This window comes from Schistocerca americana, chromosome 7 (assembly GCF_021461395.2).
Source record: "Schistocerca americana isolate TAMUIC-IGC-003095 chromosome 7, iqSchAmer2.1, whole genome shotgun sequence".
Taxonomy (NCBI): domain Eukaryota; kingdom Metazoa; phylum Arthropoda; class Insecta; order Orthoptera; family Acrididae; genus Schistocerca; species Schistocerca americana.
This window is the reverse complement of record NC_060125.1, coordinates 126274913-126291819: the sequence shown is the minus strand read 5'-3', so window position 1 is coordinate 126291819 and position 16907 is coordinate 126274913. Positions and strand designations below refer to the sequence as shown.

The following is a 16907-nucleotide window of genomic DNA, read 5'->3' as shown; positions in this document are numbered from 1 at the left end:
CTAGGGGTTTCGTGTTGTGTGGTGTATTGGGTTCAGTTTGGTGTTACTGCTTGTTCTGAGTGTGTGTGGAGAGGAATTGTTTTCAGTGAGTTAACGATTTAGTGTTTGTTGTGTGAAAGTTATTGTAGTGCTGTTAGCTGTAGGTCATGTGTTAATATGAGTAAATTAATTTGTTGCTGCTGTTGTTAGGTACGGATATGACTGACAAAATTAACAGTATGTGTTTGCATGCTGAGATGGGGTTAAGTCCGATGGAGCTGATAAAATTTCTGCAGCTGTTTGGCTTGTTGACGGAGGTCGTGAAGTGTGCTGTTTGTGGTCATTTCATGGAATTGGCAAAAGTTCTGACGCCTCAGAGCAGGGACAGTTATATGTAACAGTGTCTGATGGATGACCTATGACGCTCCATATGCCGCGGTTCCTGGTTCGAGACGTCTAGGTTGGGCATGCGTGAGATTGTGCTGTTGGCGTACTACTTTTGTTATAAATCCTCTCAAAGTTTTTGTGTGCATGAGACTGGTGTGAGTGAGAGGAGCGTGCTTGACTGGCTTTTGTTTTGTCGTGAAGTGTGTTCGAAGTTTATTAAGTACAGGGGTAAGTTGGGTGGGGTTGTGGTGGAGGTGGACGAGTTACAGTTTGGGAAAAGGAAGTATGGGAGGAGTAAGTCTGTGGTTGGTGTCTGGGTGTGTGGGGGGGGGGGGGGCTGTTGTATCGTGGGGTGGATGTTTGGAATGTGTTTTTAGGGTTTTGGAGGGGCAGACTAAGAGGGAATTAGTGGGGTTAATTGAGGAGTTTATAGAACCGGGTTCTACTGTAGTTTCTGATGCTTCTTATAGGGGTTGGGGTAAGAGGGAGTACAATCATAAAGTAGTGAACAATAGTTTAGAGTTTAAAAATTGAGACGGGGGCTTGTACGAATACCATAGAGGGGTTGTGTGGGGCCGTTAAGTCAGTTCTTAGGAGGGGGAAGAGGCGCTCTTCTAACATTCAGTCTCATTTAGACGAGTACTGTTGGCAGAAGAGCGTCCCTGAGGGCTTTTTTTTTTTCTATCAGTGAGATGTACCGGCTGAAGGTGGTTGGTTAGGGTGGTTTGTGTGGGTGGGTGGCTGCGGCTCAGGCGGGAGGGGGTGTTTAGTTGTTGGTAGTGTTTGTGAGGGGAGGATCTAGTTGATTTAGTTGTGGAGGATCCATTTTGTAGTGTTTGATTTAGCCTACATTTTTTAATTTTATTTTGGGGTGATGTGGGTGGTTGGGGTGGGGTGTGGGTGGGTTGAGTCTGTCTTTTGGTTGTGTATTTTTTGTTGGTGTGCGTACGTGCGTGTGTGTTTGTGCCTGTGTGTGATTGTTGTGCTGAAACTTTGTTGTGGTATTCTGAGTTGTGTGGTTTGTGGTATTGGTGATTTGGTATCGTGTGTTGGTTTGTGGGTATGTAGTCGAAGGGAAGCTTTAGATTCCAATGTGTGGTCGTATCTGTGGGTGTTTTGGTATTGGAAGCCGCTGTTGACCTATGTGGGTGAAGGGAACTGTTACATTCAAAAGTGTGGTCGTTGGTGTGGGTAGTTTGGCATTTGGAGCTGCTGTTGACCTACATAGGTGAAGGGAAATGTTCAATTCCAAAGTGTGTTTGTGTGTGTTCTGGTATCGGGATCTGTTGTCGAACTATATAGGTGAAGGAAAGTGTAAGATTCCAATGTGTGGTCGTGGCTGTGGGTGTTCTGGTATCTGTAGCTGCTGTTGAGCTGTATAGGTCAAGGGAAGTGTTAGATTCCAATTTTGTTTTTGTAGATGTTGGTTTGGTGGTATCAAAAGTTTCGGTGGTGGTGTAATTTTTGGAGGTTTATAAGGTAGTATCGGGAATTGCGGTTGAGCCATGTAGGTAAAGGGAAGTGTCCGATTCCGGAGTATATAGTGTTTAGTGGAATTTGGGGAGTTTTGTGTTGTCGGTTTTTTTGAGTTGTTTGGAATGGTGGTGTGTGTCTAAATTTGTTTATACTTAGTGTGTCCCCATTCAAACACCCCCCCCCCCCCCCCCCCCAATTTCCCAAGCTTGTCCCGTTAGTTTGATTAGGTTTTTTGTGGAAGTTGTGTGTGTTGGTTTTTCGATGTATTTTTGTGTTTGTTGTCATGTTTACATAATGACGTCATAGGTGACGTATTGGAATCATAGTGGATGGTCGTTTCCGCCGTATTTGTGACATCATGGGTCAAAGCTGACGGGTGGAATTGGATGCTTCCGTATTTCCGGAATAGTAAGGGCCTCAGCAATGGTGCTCATGGAACTCCAGTCTTGACTGTGGCCTTTTGGATGAAGTTGGAATTCCATTACAGTAAGTAATTGTTACCCTTGGTGTCCTATCTTTAAGATAATATTTAATTCATGTCTCAGTTATTCCACAGAAGTGTGTTTTATTTAACGGTATTTCATGGTTGATGCAGTCGAAAGCCTTGGATAGATCACACAGTATTCCGATTGGTGCCAGTTTGCTGTTAAGAGGTTGCAGAATTTGATCAGTGAAGGAGAAAATAGCATTATCAATTGATAAGTCTTGCCAGAAACCAAACCGACGTTGAGATAGAATTTTATGGCTGTTCAGGTGATCAACAATTCTCCTGAAGACCTGTTTCTCTAGGACCTTGGAGAAACTTGTTAGCAAAGATACAGGTGGTAATTTTATGCAACAGTTTTTTTCATCTTTTTTCAAAAGTGGTTTCACATTGGCATATTTCAGTCTAAGTGAGAAAGTACATTGAATTTGCAGTTCATTAAAAATGTGACCATGCCTAAGTATCCTCATTGAAATATTACCAATCCGAGAAGAAACTTCCTGCCAGATTAAAACTGTGTGCCAGACCGAGACTCAAACTCAGGACCTTTGCCTTTCGCAGGCAAGTGCTCTACCATCTGAGCTACCCAAGCATGACTCACGGCCCATCCTCATAGCTTTAATTCTGCCAGTACCTCACCTCCTGGAACCCCAGAAGAATTTTTTGCTTTCATATCTTTGATTGTTTTCTTGATCTTACCACCCTTATTGTGATGGAAATTACATGCATCTGACCAACTCAGGCACTCCCAGCATTATGCAGAGGTGCTGATGCATCACTCACCGACACTTTAGAGCCAATTTTCTCAGCAGTAGTAAAAAAGTAAGTCTAGTGAAGATATTAGCAATTTCCTCTGTGTTTATTACTATGTTTCCACGATGACTTGTTTCTATACCAGACATATATTCTACTTTTTGCCCACCCCTCCTTTTTTAACTTGCTAAATGGTTTTTGGTTTTTTATTTGAGTTTTCAGTTTCAGATTAGATGTAGCCTGCATAGTTTCAGATTTTTGTGGCTCTTTTTAAAATATTACAGTATAATCTATATTTCTTTTCACTGGATCACCAAAAAACCTCAGGGATTCATATATATTGCTTTTTGGTATAGAGGATATTCTGATTCATTTAGTAATCCAGGGTTTTGTATTAGCGCATTGCAGATTGTTTCTTAAGATTAATTTTTCCCCAATTATATAAATTCATTAGATAACTGGTTAGATTTGTCACTGACATTCCTTTACATATATACAGGGCTCAAATCCATCTGCTGCAGGGAAAGGCTGAAGATTTCTAGCCTGTCATTATTGAGTGACCTGTAAGATTTAAAGGAATGCATAGCTTTATGACATAGTCATTGTCATTTACTGTAAGCATGTGAGTCCACTGACAATTTGCCTTACAGTGATGCAGCTGCTTCTGCCTCTGTCCAAGAAAGTACTGTCAGTTAAGCTCTAACAGGTACTTGTTATTCTAGTGAGAAATTTAATTACTGCCCTCAGATAAAATGATTCTTTAAGAAGCTTTAGTTGTCTTATGTTTTTGGTCAACAAATGTGGTTCAGAAGGTGTTCTGTGCAGTTCAGGCAAATACACGTTTGCCGTGCAGGAGCTTTGTGCACTCCCAATAGTATAACTGACCTCCCATTAGAGGTAATTTCTGTTCCACATGCTTCAAAGTGGAAATCTACACAGTAAGTACTTATTCAAGGAGTTTAATATTACATCAGTTTCAACATAAATTGTTGTTGTTGTAGTCTTCAGTCCTGAGACTGGTTTGATGCAGCTCTCCATGCTACTCTATCCTGTGCAAGCTTCATCATCTCCCAGTACTTACTGCAACCTACATCCTTCTGAATCTGCTTAGTGTATTCATCTCTTGGTCTCCCTCTACGATTTTTACCCTCCACGCTGCCCTCCAATGCTAAATTTGTGATCCCTTGATGCCTCAAAACGTGTCTTACCAACCGATCCCTTCTTCTAGTCAAGTTGTGCCACAAGCTTCTCTTCTCCCCAATCCTATTCAATACCTCCTCATTAGTTACGTGATCTACCCACCTTATCTTCAGCATTCTTCTGTAGCACCACATTTCGAAAGCTTCTATTCTCTTCTCGTCCAAACTAGTTATCGTCCATGTTTCACTTCCATACATGGCTACACTCCATACAAATACTTTCAGAAACGACTTCCTGACACTGCAGACTGCAGACTCGATGTTAACAAATTTCTCTTCTTCAGAAACGATTTCCTTGCCATTGCCAGTCTACATTTTATATCCTCTCTACTTCGACCATCATCAGTTATTTTACTCCCTAAATAGCAAAACTCCTTTACTACTTTAAGTGCCTCATTTCCTAATCTAATTCCCTCAGGATCACCCGATTTAATTTGACTACATTCCATTATCCTCGTTTTGCTTTTGTTGATGTTCATCTTATATCCTCCTTTCAAGACACTGTCCATACCGTTCAACTGCTCTTCCAAGTCCTTTGCTGTCTCTGACAGAATTACAATGTCGTCGGCGAACCTCAAAGTTTTTACTTCTTCTCCATGAATTTTAATACCTACTCCAAATTTTTCTTTTGTTTCCTTTACTGCTTGCTCAATATACGGATTGAATAACATCAGAGAGAGGCTACAACCCTGTCTCACTCCTTTCCCAACCACTGCTTCACTTTCATGCCCCTCGACTCTTATAACTGCCATCTGGTTTCTGTACAAATTGTAAATAGCCTTTCACTCCCTGTATTTTACCCCTGCCACCTTCAGAATTTGAAAGAGAGTATTCCAGTTAACATTGTCAAAAGCTTTCTCTAAGTCTACAAATGCTAGAAACGTAGGTTTGCCTTTTCTTAATCTTTCTTCTAAGATAAGTCGGAAGGTTAGTATTGCCTCACGTGTTCCAACATTTCTACGGAATCCAAACTGATCTTCCCCGAGGTCCGCTTCTACCAGTTTTTCCATTCGTTTGTAAAGAATTCGCGTTAGTATTTTGCAGCTGTGGGTTATTAAACAGATAGTTCGGTGATTTTCACATCTGTCAACACCTGCTTTCTTTGGGATTGGAATTATTACATTCTTCTTGAAGTCTGAGGGTATTTTGCCTGTCTCATACATCTTGCTCACCAGATGGTAGAGTTTTGTCATGACTGGCTCTCCGAAGGCCATCAGTAGTTCTAATGGAATGTTGTCTATTCCCGGGGCCTTGTTTCGACTCAGGTCTTTCAGTGCTCTGTCAAACTCTTCATGCAGTATCTTATCTCCCATTTCATCTTCATCTACATCCTCTTCCATTTCCATAATATTGTCCTCAAGTACATCGCCCTTGTATAAACCCTCTATATACTCCTTCCACCTTTCTGCCTTCCCTTCTTTGGTTAGAACTGGGTTGCCATCTGAGCTCTTGATATTATATGCTAATAATATTATGAAAAGGGCAGTTGCTGCTCACCTTATAATGGAGATGCTGAGTCGCAGATGCACACAATGAAAAGACCGTCACAAATAAAGCCAGTAAGGCCTTCATCAAAAATAGACTACACACGCACGCGCGCGCACACACACACACACACACACACACACACACACACACACACACACACACACACACACACAAAGGGGGGGGGAGGGGTGCGACTCACACACAAGACTGCAGTCTCAGGCAGCTGAAACCACACTTCTGAAAGTTATTTGTGACAGTCATTTTTGTTGTGCCTATCTGCGACTCAGCATCTCCGCTATAGGGTAGCAGCAACTTTTTTTTTTTTTTCATAATATTGTTACATTCCATGCTGGATTTCCATTGTTTAATTATTATATTTTTCTTGAGATCTGAAGGTATTTTGCCTGTCTCATACATCTTGCTCACAGGATGAACGAGTTTTGCCATAGCTGGCTCTCCCAAGACCATCAATATTTCTAATGGAATTTTGTCTACTCCTGAGGCTTTGTTTCGACTTACGTTTGTCAGTATTCTGTCAAATTCGTCACGCAGTATCATACCTCCCATCTCATCTTCCTCTATGTCCTCTTCCATTTCCATAATATTGCCCTCAAATACATCTCCCTTTTATAGACCCTCTGGAGAGTCCTTTCTGCTTTCCCTTCTTTGCTTAGGACTGGTTTTCCATTTAAGCCCCTCATGTTAATACAGGTGGTTCTCTTTTCTCCAAAGGTCTCTGTAATTTTCCTGTGGGTGGCATCTATCTTTCCCCTACTGATATATGTGTCTAAATCCTTACGTTTGTTCTCTAGCAATTCATGCTTACCCATTTTGCATTTCCTGTCAATCTCATTTTTTAGACTTTTGTATTCCCTTTCGGCTGTTTCATTTACTGCATTTTTATGTTTTGTCTTTTCTTCGAAGAAGTTCGGTATCTCTTCTGTTACCCAAGGATTTCTACTAGTTCTCATCTTTTTACCTACTTGATCCTTCACTATTTCATCTCTTAAAACTACCCATTCTTCCCAGCTATTCAGTCGCTTCCCTTCACCGATCTACGGAGCGGTTTATGTCGCCAAGTTGCTCATTTATGGCATGCGCATTGGTCAACACTTCCCCATAATAAATTGCGGGAAGTGAAAGCCCTTCCTTGCGCTTGGACCTCTTCCTCCCGAACGCGTCGTCGGGAGGAGGTAATTTTAGCTAGACTCCGGATAGGGCACTGTCTTTTTAGCCATCGACATCTTTTAAGCGGCGATCCTCCCCCACTCTGTCCCCACTGCTCTCAGCTGTGGACGGTCAGACACCTTTTAATTGAATGCCCCTATTTTAATCAGTTACGCTCTCGTCTACAGCTATCGCCTGATCTATCGTCGATTTTAGCAGATGACACGCGCTCAGCCGACCGCGTTCTCCAGTTTATTAGTGACAGTGAAATGACTTCAGTTATTTGAAGCTTTTTTTTGGGGACAACCAACCCCTTTCTGTAGTGGATTTTTAAGCATTCCTTCTGCTTTTAGTTTCTCAAATTTTATGACCTTGTTCCCATTGCTGCTGGTTTTAAATTTCGGTTTTTTCCTGTTTCCTAAGTCACGGGCTGGGCGCTAATGACCATAGAAGTTTTGCGCCCTAAAACCACAAAAAAAAAAAAAAAAAAAAAAAAAAAAAAAAAAAAAAAAAAAAAAAAAAAAAAACCATTCTTCTTCTATGGTATTCCTTTCCCGTGTTCTTGTCAGTCGTTTGCTAGTGCTTCCTCTGAAACTCTCTACAACCTCTAGTTCTTTCAGTTCATCCAGATCCCATCTCATTTAATTCCTACCCTATTGCAGTTTCTTCAGTTTTAATCGACAGCTCATAACTAATAAATTGTAGTCAGAGTCAGGAAATGTCTTACAATTTAAAATCTGTTTCCAAAATCTCTGTCATACCATTATATAATTTTTTAACCTACTCCTGCATTACCCCTATTTTTTTTATAACTCTGTATTCACCTGACTAGAAGTTCTGTTCTTTCTGCCACCAAACTTCACTGACTCCCACTACACATAACTTTAATCTATTGATTTATCTTTTTAAATTTTCTGACCTACCTCCTCAATTAAGGAATCTGACATTCCACGCTCCAATACGTAAAATGACAGTTTTGTTTCTGCTGATAACAACACCCTTCTGAGTAGTAATGCCCGGAGATCCGAATGGGGAACTATTTTACCTCTGGAATCATGTACCCATATGGTAGAGCTGCGTGCCCTCTTGAAAAATTATGGCTGTAGTTTTGGCTTGCTTTCAGCTGTTCACAGAAATGCTGTTTTGGTTGTTGTTACAAGGCCAGACCAGTCAATCATCCAGACTGTTGCCCCTGCAAGTACTGAAAAGGCTGCTGCCCCTCTTCAGGAACCACATGTTTGTCTGGCTTCTCAACAGATACCCCTCTGTTGTGGTTGTACCTACAGTATGGCTATCTGTAGATTAGACTGCGGTTATTACAAGTGAAAGGCATGAAAGGGAAACAGTAGTTGAAAAGGAAGTGAGAGAGTGTTGTAACCTATCTTCGCAGTTGTATAGTCTGTACACTGAGTAAATAGTAAAGGAAACCAAGGAGAAATTTAGAAAGGAAATTGCAGTTCAGGAAAAATAATAAAAATTTTGAGACTTTTTGACAACATTGTGATTCTATTAGAAATGGTAAGGGTCTTATAAGAGTAATTGACCGAATGAACACTGCCTTGAAAAGAGGGAATATGGAAAAATTGACAAAAGAAAACAACGGTAATGCAATGTAGCCAAATTAAATCAGGTGATGTTGGTAATTGAATGAGGAAAATAGGCACCAAAAGTAGTGGACATTATTTGCCTTTTGGGCTACAAAATATCTGATTGTAGCTGAAGTAGAGAACACACAAAATGCAGACTTGCAATAACATTAAAAGAGTTAATGTTAACTGATTCTTCCGTTGCTTGTTGGTAGAACAACATAGTAAATGAAAAGTGCAATATGGTTTATGTTCTACGTGATTAATATATTTTGTTAAATGGTTTTTGGCTTACAAGATCACCATCAGACTTTAATTGACAATCATTGACTGTGATGGCCTTGTAAGCCAAAACACAGTTAAACAAATAAATTAATTGCAATGTTGTACTTTTCATTTTTTAATGAAAGTTTTTCTGAAAAAAAATGAGAAAAGTTGTTAGGAAGTCTGACGTCATGAGGTGTTGGGTATTCTGCCAGATATCAGTATTGTTCTTGCATGATATTTTGATAACATGACTATCTTCACCAAGTGCTACCTGAAGCTGCTCATTGTGTGAAAGGGGTCCAGTACTTCCACCTACACTCCTCTCCCTCTATCGGTGGTTCCTGGCATTCTGTCTATGGTCCACTCCCACTAGCAGTATTCTTAGACATTACCACTTTGGTACGGAGTGCCTGTCTGTGACCTGGCATTCCATTTTCTGCCTGATGCGGTTCCAAGTGTACTTTGTGCTGTCCGTTCCTGCTTACATGTCCACAGGCGTTCCATCTTTGGTCCAGTACGCCAGCCCGAGTGCTCCCACTAGAAGCACTTTGTGATGTTCCATCTTCATTCTGGTGTGGCTGGTGCTGTGTGTGGGGTTTGTTTCTCATGTCCACACCCTTAGTTCTTCTTTTTATGGAGTTCTGCTGCTGCCCCAATTGTGTTTTTAGCAACTCCAGCGCAGGATCACAGTATCTACTGAGTTGGTACCCATGGTGACTATTCATCACCTTTATCTTCGTAGATTCTGTTATAATGCTGTCTCAGTATCTGGGAATCCGTGCCAAAACCCTCGTCCCGTCATATTTCATGGAATAACGGAGTTCAGTGACTGATTTAGTCGGATGTGCCCACATCTTGCTCTTTGTCTAGATCATGTGACGGCTGGTTGAAGGGCCTCCTGAATCTGTTCAGCCATATACCCAGTCTTGCAGAACACTGATCATAGATGCTCTGTTTCGATTGCCAGACTGTCTGTGTCTGACAAGGTGTGTGCTCTGTGGACCAATGTCTTCAGAACTCTGTTCTTCTGCACTGGGTGGTGACAGCTACTGGCTTGCAGGTATAAATCAGTGTGTGTAGGTTTATGATACATGCTATGGCCAAATGAGCTACTGGCCACCCTTTTCCATTTGCATGGTGAGGTTAATATGCGGCTGGTGTAAGTTCAGGAGTTGCAGAAACTCATTGAGCCTATCCGCAGCAGAAACTTGTTGAGCCTACCCGTAGCATTAAGGCAAATCACAAAGGTATCATAAAAATACCTTGAGCCTACCCGTAGCATTAAGGAAAATCACAAAGGTATCATAAAAATACCTGAAGAAGTATTAAGAAAATACCTGAAGAAGTATTTAGATTTGTATCTAGTCGCCTCTAATGGCTCCTCTCGAAATCTTTCCATGAGCACATTGGTAATCACTGTAGACAGAAGGCTGTCCATGGCTACAACTTCTGTGTGCTTGTAATGTTGGCCCCCACACAGAAAATAAGTTGAGGTCAGTACATGACAGGACAGGTCCAGTAGAGCATCATCAAATGGTGCCTCAATGGGGACAACAGCAAAACTCCACAAAAAGAACAACTGAGGGAGTGGACATGGAAAACAAAACCCCAGGCGCAGCAAACCGAAAATGGAACATTGCAGGGCATTTCCAGCAGCAGCAGACTGCAAGGAGAATACATGGAAGTCCATCAAACCGAAATCAGAATGCCAGTGTGCAGATGTGTGCACTGGACTGAGGAAAAAACACCAGTGCTTGGCCTGGCACACCAGATCAAGGAGGGAATGCCTAAGAACATTTCTAGTGGGAGCGGACCACACCAAACCGAAAACAGAATGCCAGCACTTAGATATATTGGACCAAAGAGGGAACACCTAAGGACACTGCTAACAGAAGTGGGCTGCAGATGGAACACCTGGAATTGACGATGGAAGAGAGAGAGCGTAGGTTAAATACTGGACCCCTTCCACTCATTGAGCAGTCTCAGGTAGCACATGATGAAGATAACAAATCACATTGTTGAAATATCATGCAAGAACAATACCGACATCCAGCAGAATACCCAACACCTAAATTTGTCAGCAGATCGACAGAAAAGTCTGAAGAATCACATATTAGGAAGTCTATTCTGGGGGTGTTTGTCTGGGGTATAATGTCACATGTAAGTGAAACATGCAAATGTAAAACGGGTCAGACAGGATGAAACTTTTGATATATGGTACTACAGAAGAATGCTGAAGATCAAATGGGTAGATCAGATTGGCAGTGAAGAAGCACTGAATCAAATTGCCAAGGGAACAAATTTGTGCCATAATTTGACTCAACGAGGAGATCAGTTGATAGGACAAATTTCAGGACATCAAGGAATCATCAGTCTAGTGGGGGAGGGGGGTTGTGGAGTATGAAAAACATAGATGGAGACCGAGGCATAGCTACAGTAAGCAGGTTCAAATGGAATCAGATTGCAGTTGTTATGCATAGATGAAGAGTCTGGCACAGGTTACACTAGTGTCGAGAGCTGCAACAAACCAGTCTTTGAGCACAAGGTTACAACAACAACAATGATAAGTTAGGCAGCAATGTGAGTTATTAATATTAAATTGAAGCAAAAATAAATAAAAAAGTGTGCCTTGACACCCGGAGATGACAGATGCTGTGTGCGTGTGTGTGTGTGTGTGTGTGTGAGAGAGAGAGAGAGAGAGAGAGAGAGAGAGAGAGAGAGAGAGAGATTCCCTGCATCTCAAAGGCTACCCTGCCCAATAGCTGAGTATACTTTTAAATTTGTCTGTCGGCTGTTCAATGTGTCCTCTATATGGTGGGTAGCAATATGCCTTGTTTCACAGTGTTGAAATTGTTACATATGATTGATTAATCTGGTTTTTGACAGTATTTATTTGCTTGTAACTGCTTGCTTGAGAGACAGCTGTGTTTTCCAAATGTGTCCCCAGGACAGGACTTCTGGAGCAGTTTTCTGTCCATTATGCGTAGTTGTTTGCTATTCTGAGAGTACTGGAATAAACGAAACCACATTGTGGCAAGAAACTCCTCATCTGCTGCTACAATGCCCAAAGTGCTCTTGCCATCTAAAGTGCAATCCAGCAGACAAGTTGGTGCAGTGCACTTTTCATCCCTTACAAAGGTAGGAGGGGAGAAGTTTCTACAAGATACCAGGACACACTGACGCAGCCACCAGGAGCACTTGCCATATCTGTCTTACTCTTTATTCTGTTCCTCTGTAAGCAATATCACAGACAAGGCAAGGAGAACCATGTCTTCATGTGAGCAAGACTCAGCAGCCTGAAGTGAGGGGTGATAACAGCAGTCAGTGGAGACTACAGTGCGACCATATATTCATACTTCTGCCTAAGGTGAGCAGAAGTGGTCCTTACACAGCTAAGCTTCTACATCAACATTTACACTGTGCAGTGCATAGCAGAGGGTGTTGTGTACCTATACTAGCAATTTTCTTTCCTATTCCACTCCCAATGAAGCAATGGTCTAAATGCCTTTGTTCAAGCCTTATGTGAAATGTACATTGTCAGCAGTGGAATTGTTCTGCAGTCAGCCTCAAACGCTAGTTCCCTAAATTTCCTCAGTGGTACCTCACAAAGCCCATTGTCTTTCCATTAGGAATTCCTATTTGAGTTCATGAAGTGTTTCCATAATGGTTGTGTCCTTGTCAAACCTACCAGTAATAAACCTAGCAGCAACCCTTAATTGCTCAAGTTTCCTACTTTAATCTGACCTGGAGGGGATCCCATACACTGAGCAATACTCAAGAATGGGTCACACTAGCGTTCTATACACTGTCTCATGAGTAGAAGAGCTACACTTTCCTAGAATTCCTCCACTAAACCAACATTGACAATTCACATTCCCTGCTATTGTCCTTGCATGTTTGTTCCATAACTCTGTAGTGTTATGGCTAGATATTTAATCAACACGACTGTGTTTTCGAACGTTATAGGATTGTTTTCCATGTTTATCTGCATGAACTTTCACTTTTCTACATTTAGAGCAGGCTGCCACTCAGCAAGTAGAAATTTTGTTTAAGTAATGTTGCATCTTACTAATGTTGCTCAACGATGATACCTTCATCTATCCCACAGCATCAGAAAACAGCCTGAGATTGCTGCTCACCCTGCCTGTCAGATTATTATGTACGTAGAGAATAAGAGTGGTCCTATCACACTTCCCTGGGACACTCCTGATGACACCCTTCGTCTCTGATGAACACTTGCCATCAAGACAACATACTGGGTTCTATTAGTTAAGTTTTCAAGCCACTTACGTATCTGGCAACCTATTCCACATGCTTGTATCTTTGTTAACAGTGTGCAGTGGGACACGGTGTCAAGCGCTTTCCAGAAATCTAGGAATATGGAACATGCTGCTTGCCTCACCCATGGTTTGCAGAATGTCATGCAGGAAAAGGGCAGAGTATTGCATGAGCTATGCTTCGGATATGGCCTTCTCACATATCGTTTTTTCTTATGACCCGAGTACCCACCAGTGTGTGAAACATGCAGAACACAGGAATCTATGAGTGTGTTTTATTTTCTGACCTACTATTTTAAAAGATAACATGAGTGATACGGGTTCTAGGTTTTGTGTATTTTTTTTGTGTAATTTACATATTAAATCCTGTTAGTTCATTGTTCTTGTTTGTTTTTTTATTTATTTATTTTATTTACATGTTAAGTTCCGTAGGACCAAATTGAGGAGCAAATCTCCAAGGTCATGGAACTTGTCGGTACATGAAATTACAACATAAAAGTAATAACAGATAAAAATAAATGTTTATGAACCCAAAAATGTCAGTCCATAAGTTTAAGTAAACACAGTGAACAATAAAATAGGAACCAGCTTAATCTTTCAAGGAACTCCTCAACAGAATAGAAGTAGTGACCCATGAGGAAACTCTTCAGTTTTGATTTGAAAGCGCGTGGCTTACTGCTAAGATTTTTGAATTAGAGTGGTAGCTTATTGAAAATGGATGCAGCGGTATACTGCACACCTTTTTGCACAAGAGTTAAGGAAGTCCGATCCAAATACAAGTTTGATTTCTGCCGAGTATTAACCGAGTGAAAGCTGCTTATTCTTGGGAATAACTAATATTGTTAATAAGAAATGACAGTAAGGAATATCTATATATTGGGAGGCCAATATCAAAATACCCAGACTCATGAAGTGAAGTGGGGTCAAAAAGAGGTTCGTGAACTTACTGCCCGAACTGCCCGTTTCTGAGCCAAAAATATCCTTTTAGAATGGGAAGAGTTACCCCAAAATATAATACCATACAACATAAGCGAATGAAAATAAGCAAAGTAGACTTATTTTTGTGTCAAACTATCACTCACTTCAAATAGCATCCGAATAGTAAAAACGGCAGCATTAAGTCTTTGAACAAGATCCTGAACGTGGGCTTTCCACGACAGTTTACTCTCTGTCTGAGCACCTAGAAATTTGAACTGTTCAGTTTCACTAATCATACGCCCATTCTGTGAAATTAAAATTTCAGGTTTTGTTGAATTGTGTGTTAGAAACAGTAAAAATTGAGTCTTACTGTGATTCAGCATTAGTTTATTTTCTATATGCCATGAACTTATGTCATGAACAACACTATTTGAAATCGAGCCAATGTTGCACAAAACATCCTTTGCTACCAAGTTAGTGTCATCAGCAAACAGAAATATTTTAGAGTTACCCATAATACTAAAGGGCATATCATTTATATAAATAAGGAACAGGAGTGGCTCCAACATTGATCCCTGGGGCACCCCCCACTTGATAACACCCCACTCAGACCCCACATCACAGCTGTTATCAACATTGTGAATAATGACTTTTTGCTGTCTGTTGCTATAGTAAGAGGTAAACCAGTTGTGAGCTACTCCCCATATTCCGTAATGGTCCAACTTCTGGAGAAATATTTTGTGATCAACACAATCAAATGCCTTACTTAAATCAAAAAAATATGCCAATCATTCAAAACCTTTTCTTAAGCCCATCCAGTACCTCACAGAGAAAAGAGAATATAGTATTTTCAGTTGTTAAACGACTTCTAAAGCCGAACTGTACATTCGATATCAGATTGTGTGATATGAAATGATCAATTATCCTTACATACACAGCCTTTTCAATAACTTTTGCAAACACTGATGGCATAGAAATAGGTCAAAAATTATCTACATTATCTCTTTCTCTCTTTTTATAAAGCTTCTTTACAACTGAGTACTTGAATCGCTCAGGGAACAGACCATTCCTAAAGGAAGAATTACAGATATGGCTAAATACAGGACTAACATGTACAGCACAGTACTTTAATATTCTGCTAGACACTACATCATAACCATGAGAGTCATTAGTCTTTAATTAGTGACTCAATCTCCCTCTTGTCTGTATCACAGAGGAGTATTTTGGACATCAGTCTCGGAAAGGCATTTGCCAAGAAAGTTATATGATTTCCTGTAGAAACTAAATTTTTATTTAATTCACCAGCAATGCTCAGAAAATGATTGTTAAATGCTGTACATAAATCTGATTTGTCAGTGACAGAAATATTTTTACTACGAACATGTATCGTCGAACTTGTGCTGCTGACCAGGCACTTCCTTCACTCCTGACCATGTGGTTTTAATTTTATCCTATGAATTACCTATTCTGTTTGCATACCACGTACTCTTAGCCTTCCTAATAACATTTTTAAGCACCTTACAATACTGTTTGTAATGGGCTACTGTAGCGTGATTACGACTACTTCTAACATTGTGATGTAATTCCTGCTTTGTTCTACAAGATATCCTTATCCCACTAGTCAGCTAGTTTAGCCAATCTTCGGGATTTCGCGTTTTTCTGAACTTCACATGCTTTTTCCGTTGTCTCTGCAACAGCGTTCGGACCTATTTGTGTACCAGGGGGAATCAGTTCCATCTCTTACCAATTTATGAGGTGTGAATCTCTCAATTGCTGTTGCTACTATACCTTTGAATTTGAGCCACATCTCGTCTACATTTGCATAGTCAGTTCGGAAGGAATGGAGATTGTCTCTTACAAAGGCTTCTAGTGACACTTTATCCGCTTTTTTAAATAAAATTATTTTGCGTTTGTTTCTGGTGGATTTGGAAGAAACGGTATTGAGCGTAGCTACAACGACCTTGTGATCACTAATCCCTGTATCAGTCATGATGCTCTCTATTAGCTCTGGATTGTTTGTGGCTAAGAGGTCAAGTGTGTTTTCGCAACCATTTATAATTCGCATGGGTTCGTGGACTAACTGCTCGAAAATTTTTTCGGAGAAAGCATTTAGGACAATCTCGGAAGATGTTTTCTGCCTACCATTGGTTTTGAACAAGTATTTTTGCCAACATATCGAGGGAAGGTTGAAGTCCCCACCAACTATAACCGTATGAGTGGGGTATTTATTTGTTACGAGACTCAAATTTTCTCTGAACTGTTCAGCAACTATATCATCGGAATCTGGGGGTCGGTAGAAGGAGCCAATTGTTAACTTAGTTCGGCTGTTAAGTATAACCTCCACCCATACCAATTTGCACGGAGTATCTACTTCGACTTCACTACGATATAAACCACTACTGACAGACACAAACACTCTACCACCAATTCTGCCTAATCTGTCTTTCCTGAACACCGTCTGAGACTTCGTAAAAATTTCTGCAGAACTTATTTCAGGCTTTAGCCAGCTTTCTGTACCTGTAACAATTTCAGCTTCTGTGCTTTCTATTAGCGCTTGAAGCTCAGGGACTTTCCCAGCACAACAGTTTACAACTACAACTCCGACTGTTCCTTGATCCAAGCACGTCCTGTATTTGCCATTCACCCTTTGAGATTGCAGCCCGCCCCGTACTTTCCCGAGGGTTTCTAACCAAAAAAAACGCCGAGTCCATGCCACACAGCCTCCGCTACCCGTGTAGCTGCCAGCTGAGTGTAGTGAACTCCTGACCCATTCAGCGGAACCCGAAACACCACCACCCTGTGGCGCAAGTCAAGGAATCTGCAGCCAACACGGTCGCAAAACCGTCTGAGCCTCTGATTCAGACCCTCCATCCAGCTCTGCTCCAAAGATCCGCAGTCGGTTCTGTCAACGATGCTGCAGATGGTG

The 16907-nt window shown here is 41.0% G+C and overlaps 1 protein-coding gene across 2 annotated transcripts in view; it reads left to right on the top strand.

The window, feature by feature from the left end:
* LOC124622648 (DNA repair protein complementing XP-C cells homolog) overlaps positions 1 to 16907 on the top strand; it is a 124946-nt gene that overhangs the window by 3867 nt on the left and 104172 nt on the right. The window lies entirely within an intron of this gene.